Source organism: Numida meleagris, chromosome 14, assembly GCF_002078875.1.
Source record: "Numida meleagris isolate 19003 breed g44 Domestic line chromosome 14, NumMel1.0, whole genome shotgun sequence".
Taxonomy (NCBI): domain Eukaryota; kingdom Metazoa; phylum Chordata; class Aves; order Galliformes; family Numididae; genus Numida; species Numida meleagris.
In genome coordinates, this window is record NC_034422.1 from 536534 (window position 1) to 544230 (window position 7697).

Below are 7697 nucleotides of genomic sequence, written 5' to 3' on the forward strand. Positions count from 1 at the left end.
CTGACTTGTGCAGTGTTCTTGCGTTTCTGCATGTACATTTCTAGATGTTGATAGCTGCAACAGAAAGGTTTTGGAAGGGGTAAAAGGCAGAAACAGGAGAGGAAGATGATGAGCAGAAAGGAGGTGGTAAGGGAGGCACTCACGACTGCTCTCCTGATGACTGTTTCCTGTGTTTTGGCCAGAAATGAGAAAAGCACATCAAAGAATGGCAAAGCCAACAGAGATGTCTGAAGGCTTCTCAGCAGTGAAGCCAAATTTCCCTGTTTCACAGGCAAAGCGAGACTTAGAGTGCTATCACATGGCAGCTGAGCCAAACCTAATGAATTGCTGGTATCAAAAAGAACAGCCCTGCTGCTCTCCTTCTGTGCAGGTCTGGTGCTTGTCTGAGCCTTTGATGAGTTTATGCAGTTCAATAAACTTTTAAGAAAATGAATTCAGCAAAAAATAGTGAAGTTATCAGCCCAGGAAGGAGGAGGGGCAGATACCGTGAGAGTCAAAACTGGAACTGCAGCGGTGGGGAGAGGAATGGTATCAGATTTTTGCTGCAGATTTGGGGTGTGTTGGAGGATGCCTTGCTGCTACCCTACACTTAACCTCCCTTTTCATCTCCTAGGTGGTGCCTCCCTCAAAAGAGGACAAGCTGAATATGGAGTGATTAAGAAGGACGCCTGGACAGGCAAAGGGAGGCGATCCAGCAGTGGCAGTCTGCACAGAAGAGGAGGGAATGAATTGCTGCAGGAATGCAGGAGCCCAGGAGGATGTTGCCACGGGTAAGAGTAGTGGAAGAATTGAGGAGGAAAGAGGATGTGTTCAGAGTGACTGCAGAAAGCTGCTACAACAAGCACTGAGAAAACACTGGAATACAGGGCAATGGTCCCATTTTGCCAATCCAACTCTTAAAGGGTTATCCTAATGTATCTAGGTAGCAGTTCCTGAAGGAAGAGTCCTGTGTATCTCCCTTATTTAGGCATACATTTATGCAAATTGGTATTTGATAAGAGGACAGCATCTGCATTTTTTATTATCTGAGACAAGTGGCAATATTAGCTGTTCAGAGTTCGTGATGGAAATGTATCCGCGTATTGGCGTGCATCCAGCTGCACTTCACAAAGGTAAATGGGACATGAGAGCGGTGCACTGCTCCCTTTTAATCCATTTGCTGTAGAAGGGGGTACTTTGCCTCTCTGCAGGAGAGGCTGGCAGAACTACTGTGCTAATAAACACACATTTCTTGCTGCAGCATATGGGCTTCCCAGATCCATAAATCCAAGTAATTCATAGCTGAGTTACAATTAAATATCCACACACATTTCCATACCACAGTGTGGTGCGCAAGGCATAGGCCTAAGTGCCTGGACATCTGCTGTCTGCTCCCCTGCACATACTGTGTGGCAGAGCACAATCCCTTAATCTTACTCCACCTCCATTAATTGTACCTTCAAAATCAGTGCATCATCCTACAGATGTTTTGCCATATCCTCCCAAGAGCAGCATTCTCTTCTGCTCTTTCTTTTTTTCTTTTTCTTCTTCTTCCTTCTTTTTCTTTTTTAAAGCAGCCCTTATTGTCAAGTAGTCAGAAATACTTTTCATTGCTGCTGGTCTTTCTGTCAAAAGATTTCCAGGCCAAAGGTTCACTTTGGCTCTGTTAATGACAGTGGGAAATGAGACATCATATAAAAAAGTTGGTAGAGAGACGAAGGGCACTGATGGATCCCTACAACAATTTTGTGTTACTTGTACAAGACCCATAGGCTCAGTGATGTAGTAAGATAATGTAGCACTTGATTACAATGGATGGATTGCACTTACAGAAGGCATCTTATCATGGGGCTCTGCATATCTGAAGTAGTAACTGCTGATGTCAGGTAAGACAATGGTAATGGAAGCAGGTATTTTTCCATTGCTAAAACTTTTGAAATCCAAAAAGCTATAAATGTCTTAATTACATGAAATGTAGCTAGATCTAGTGCTAGTGGCTGGAGGGAACATCCTTCTGACGTTCAGTCTTTCTCCTGGTCTCATCAGAGCTATTTAAAGAAGTAAGAATTACATGTAACTATTACCCATCTAGAGTTTCCAGGCAGCAGGATTACCACATGAAACCGCCTTTCAGATGTTCTTATTTGTCCCAGAAAGCTTGAACAAGGATTTACAGTCTGCTCTGAACTTAATGAGCCTCCTTCAGCGGTGAAGCCCCATGAGGAACAAGAGCTGTCTATTGCACAGTTGTATAGTTAGCTAACACAGTGCTTATTCCCTATGGATGTAGCAGAAAACTTGTGTTTGGCCCCTACCCCGTGTTCCTGTCAGTCAGAGGCTAAGTTGTAGCAACTATTGCACGAACATCCTAAACCAGTCTGCAATTTGTATTTCCTTGCCAAAGATCTTATCTGCTGCGGGTGCAAGTTGCACCAGAAATGCTGCTGGTGTTGAAAAGCGTGCACCCTTCTGTTCCGCAGCTCTGCCTTGTCAGGCTGGGTTAATTCATCTGCAAGAGCTGGACTGAGCTGTCCTGTCAGGAAGTCCACACAGCAAGGCAGCGCTGCTCTGAACGTCGGGACAATGTCTGTGTTTGATTGGGCACCTCAGTACTCGCAGATTGTTGTTCTTAGGAGCAGGCTGTACTTTCACCATCGTCACGTCAGGCTCTGTGCTGCATTTCTGCAGAAGTTCGTGCTCTGTGTTTCTATGTTTACAAAAATGACAAATGCTGATAGTAAAAATTTATTCAAATTAATTGCTATTTATATATTTACCGAAAAAGAAGTATGCCATGGATCCAGTGACCCCATGAGAGGTGTGGTTTGGATTTCAGTGGGACGTGGATTGGGCCTCAAAATCTGCTTATCTCACATGACAGTCCCCTGATACTATCATGAAAACTTTTCATTTATAGCAACAGACGCCACAGGGGGTTGTATATTTGGATATTATTAATTTTTTCCTTAGGAGTGTTTATTAACAAGTGCTTGCAAGTTGTATGATGTGGTGTGGTGTAAACAGGAAGCGCTCCAGGTATTGCGTTGCCCGTGTAATGCAACACATATTCCAGCAGCTTGGCTCTTTTTTTCAAAACGCTGTGACGCCACTTCCTTCAGGAAATCTCTCATCTGTGTAGCTCATTCTGCTACAGATATGCAAAACTGCAAAAGAACCGATTGTTTTAAAAATGAATGTTGATTTGCTAGACTGGGAACTGATGTTTGCAATTTATATCCTACCTTTAAAGTTATGCAATACAGACTCTTTGGGTGCTCTGATCACTGGATTGAACAAAGTGCAAGAGAACAGGCTGCCGCCTTCCCTCCTGCAGCACAGTGCAGCTTGGAGAGCAGCGATGCAGATTGCCCTGCAGGTATTGCAGTGCGTCTCAGCCCCAAACCTGGGGCAGTGCCTCTTCTGCTGCTCTGTGCCAGCAGGCCAGGCTCTGACTGCTGTGGGGAAACAGCTGTTCCATTTCCAGTCAGCTCTTGTTGTCTGCCAAGAGCAGCAACAGGAAAGCTAAGAGTGACTGTTCATATGCGGAAATTTTATTTTCAGAATAACGGTGCTAAGGCCTCTGAGCTGTCTCATAAAGGCTCCATCCCCTTGTTGTGTGATGTATGCATTGTTTGTATTTTGAACCCTGGTAGCTTTTATGTGAGCATCTCAGAATCCCTTTGGCACACTGTTCTCTATGCCTTGTTCAGCCAGTGCTACGTACAACAAGAGCAGACAGCTTGGAATTACACTTGTGCCACCACAAAATCACTGTGTACATGGTTGCTATAAACCAAAACGAGTGGTAAGAACATCACTTGAAATAAAGTTCTTATAGCTCTGTTTTGAAGATTTAGTGCCATTTCCCAAACTGGTTCTCAGTGAAGGCACTTCTGTGTCTGCCCCAGGTGCACATGCAATTGGGCCTCGATATCAGGACTGATGCTTTCTTCTCTGTCCTCGCATCTGTCAACCTCTTCATCACATATATTCCCTTTTTTTTCCATATATTCCATATATTTTTTAACTATGAGCAAGAAAGAATGAAAATGAAATTGCTGCAATATCTGGACCACATAAAACCCCAGTAATCCTGTGTCTACATTTTTTAACTTCTGCCTTTATTGGAGGCATCCCTTGACTGGCGTGAAGCTGAACTGAGAGCAAGTGGGTGAAACAGACGGCGTATTTCAGTATTTGTAAATCGTGAGACTTGTGAGGTTCTGTAATGATCTTACTGCCTTGTTTGTATTTTCGTGTATTTGTCTAGCAATTGATGATATCAGAAATAGAGAGATTGAGAGACTGATGCTACATGCTCAGTCTATTTTGTAAAATCTTAACAGCCTTTCGGTGCATCAAGCTTCAGCATGAGAAAACAGTGATTGCAGCGACATCCTCGTAAGTCACCGTAACATTCTGTACGAATATTGACTATGCATGTGTTTTGTCACTCCTGTAGAATAACTTGGACTCGATACTTGCATCATCCATAGCTTGTTTACTGAATTTTAAGTCTTGAGCAAAATGAAGCCAGCTCATGAGGAGAAGCTGGTTTTCAAAAGATACAAGCTCCAGATAACTGAGGACAAGTGAGGCACACAACAATATAGAAATCACCCAGATTTACTGCAGCCGACTGAGACAGAGTGCGCTTTGAAGCTGGGAAATTTCCATTACTGAAGTGCAGGACAGTGCCTGGGTACTGCTGCTACTGCAGCTGAGAAATAAAAGCAACTTAATTTTACACAGCAACAAAATGTCAGTACATTAATTAGAATTGTTAGAGTTTCATAAGATTTTAAGGTTGCTGTAAAATGGATTCCTTCTAAAATATTTACAGTACAGTTGTAAATGACTTGTATAAAACTAAAGAGCGTTAAAAGGACTTGAAATTGCACCTAAGCTTTCAAGCTGTATCACATTTGTGAACATCAGATCTGACAAGAACATGACGGACACTACATCCCCTACAACAGTGACAATGTGACAGTGACAGAACGATATCCAGTGCGAGATCAAGGTTGTTACGGACGGTGTAGTTCTCAATTAATAATTGTTTTTGCTTTCCGTGGCATGCTCAAAACAAATATAGCAATCTGTTTACCAGTTTTAAGTCCATAATCTATAAACCACGATAAGCTTCCTGCAAAGTCAGTCAGAACGCTGAGCAGGGAAAACACAAATACTGGGGGGGGGGAGGGGGAAGGTAAATTCATTTTGGCATCAAATTGCCCTGCACTTTGGGCAAGATACTGCTTGTAACTTCCCAACAGCATAAGATTACAGAGAGATTCTCATTTACGCTGAGGTCACTTTACACTGCTGAAGCAGTGGATGACATTTAAATGAAAATTTGTCCCGTGGGCTTTCAGCTATATGTCACTGGTTAAATCAGGCCCAGGTAGGTTCTGATTAGAAGTTATTAGCATCTGATGCTCTTTATGAGTCTTAGGATGGTTCCCAGCGGATCAGAGCTCGTATCTGAGCAATTTAAGTTTGTGTCACATTCATCACCATGGTTCCTGACTGCCTTAGAAGTTAAAATACATCTTTATAAAACGCCTTACTTGTCTTATTTCTCTTTTTCTTCTCCTCCGCGCAGAGACTTGAAGTCTTTTTAAATAATGCTGGGAAAATTGCTTTCTGTACTGAATGTCTGCATTTGGATGAGGGCTGTGGAGGTCGGGGTCTCTCAAGGCTCTGAACACAAACACTGTGCTCCTGCAGCAGCTGCCACCAGAGCTGCATCTCAAATACAAATAACACAACTATTACAGCGGTGACGATTTCAGAAGAGGTAGTTTTAATTTTCAGGTAGCAGAAAAAAATGAAATTCCCAATCAGCAACATTGTAGGGTAGCTGTGTGTTGGTTGTTCTTTTTCTAAGCCTGATAATGCTGTTCCTAGGACCAGTGGGGCCTTTCATAATATGTCATTTGCTTTTTCTGTTTACAGAACATGAAGTTAAGAGTTCAAGGCAGTATCTGTAACGGCACAGGGAGCCTCCGGCCCCTGGCTGTAGGACGGGCCGGCCCATGAGACTCCTGAACGTGATGTGAAGATGCAGATGGTCCAAACCATGGCATGTTTAACCTCTCCTATGGTAAGGCTTAGCTTGTTTCCTAACACAGCCCTCAAACACAAGACGCTGCATTTCTGTCTGGGAAACTCTTCCTAGTGCTGGTGTTGCTTCTGTTTAAGGCATGGGAACATTTTTTTCCTCTCTGCTTTTTGTTATCTGCCATTATTTTGTAGTATCAGTGTCCCCTTAACATAACCCAATATTGTGACCATCAAACTATTAACTTTCTTAAAACAGTTACATTCTTTCCAGAATTGAGGCTTTAACATCGCCTTGCTAAGGTAGAAGAGGCAACACCAAGTGTGGGTAACGGCAGGGTATGTAAATAGGCTGAAGAGCAATCGATGACATTCCTATCCGGCCTGCCTATCTCAATAACTGTACTGCTTCCCTGAAAGGCATACACTGAGTTCTGTCACAAGAGGAATCGTTGGCAAAGCATGCCATGGCCTTCTGACCTCCTATTTGGCTTTAATTGGATTAAACATAGATGGGATCACAGCATTCAAAGGAGCTGAGGGCTCTTCCACAGTTTCCTGGTCCACCTGCTTGGTTTCCTTTTCTGCCCTGACACACCTTGGCGAAGGCAGAAAAGAGCGTCGATCCACGGCTTGGAACTCAGTTCTGCTCTGCTAGGTTGTGTTTAAGCTAGATTCCCTGCAGTCATTTGTTTTGCATTTGCTGATGACAGATTTATTTAAGTAATCAGAACTGCAACCATCGTTTCGTTTCTGGAGTGGAGAGCCTTGGAAATCACGTTTCACTTGGTTTCGGGAAATTTAAACATTTATTCCCATTTATTGCTGTTTAAATTTTCTGAGAGAGATAAAGCCGCGTTTCTAGGGCCAGAGCGCACGGGAAGGAAAAACAAACGCGGCAGAAGCGCCGTCCCGCGCGCACAGCACGGGAGCCGCGCAGCTCACGTCGGGTAAACGCGGGGAGGACGCGGTTCCACTTCTGCTGTCATCCGGGACAGCCTCTGCTCCCCCGGAACAGCCGCGGCTGGAGGCGGGACCCCGCTGCGGGAACGGCGCGGGCGGGCAGAGCCGGGAGGAGCTGCGGGACGGCGGGGGGCAAAGCGCGCGTGGGAGAGCGTGGGAGAGCCCGGGGGCAGCCACGGCCGCAGCCCCGCAGGGAGACGCGGGGAACGGGGCGAGGCCGCGAGGGGCGGCCCCGCGGGAAGGGGCGGGCGGGGCGGGGCGCAGCTGCGGCAGCGGGAGCTGAAGAGAGGAGGGGTCAGCGCCCCACAGAGCCCGCGGGGAGCGGGGCGGCGCGAGGCGGGGGCGGTGACGGTGTCTGTGCCGAGCGGCCGCGCTGATGAACCGAGAAGCTCCCGGAGGCGCGGAGCCGCGTGGGGGCACAGAGCGGGAAAGCACGCGTAGAGCTGACCGCGGCGCCGCGAGGAGCGGCCGCTGCTGTCGTCGCAGCGGCCCCGCGGCCCGATACTCCGGGGCCCCGCCCGGCGCGGGCTCCATTTCCTGCCCCCCGCCGTCACCTGACGCCTCTAATGGCGCCGCGCGGCCCGCAGTGCCGCCGCGCCCACCACGTGACCCGCTCACCACGTGACCCTCGCGCCGCGCCCCCTCCCCGGCGGCTGCGGTTACCGCAGTCCGAAGCTCCGCCCCTCCCCCGG

The 7697-nt window shown here is 46.6% G+C and overlaps 1 protein-coding gene across 2 annotated transcripts in view; it reads left to right on the forward strand.

The window, feature by feature from the left end:
* Positions 1–6676, forward strand: part of PPM1F (protein phosphatase, Mg2+/Mn2+ dependent 1F) — a 38675-nt gene extending 31999 nt beyond the window's left edge. Inside the window, exons 9-11 of one of the 2 annotated variants that reach the window (XR_002443324.1) lie at positions 614–770; positions 5938–6085; positions 6317–6676. The gene's annotated coding sequence lies outside the window, so the exon portion shown is untranslated. Of the gene's footprint in view, positions 1–613; positions 771–5937 lie in introns of both variants that reach the window. The other variant, XR_002443323.1, reaches the window with a different exon arrangement.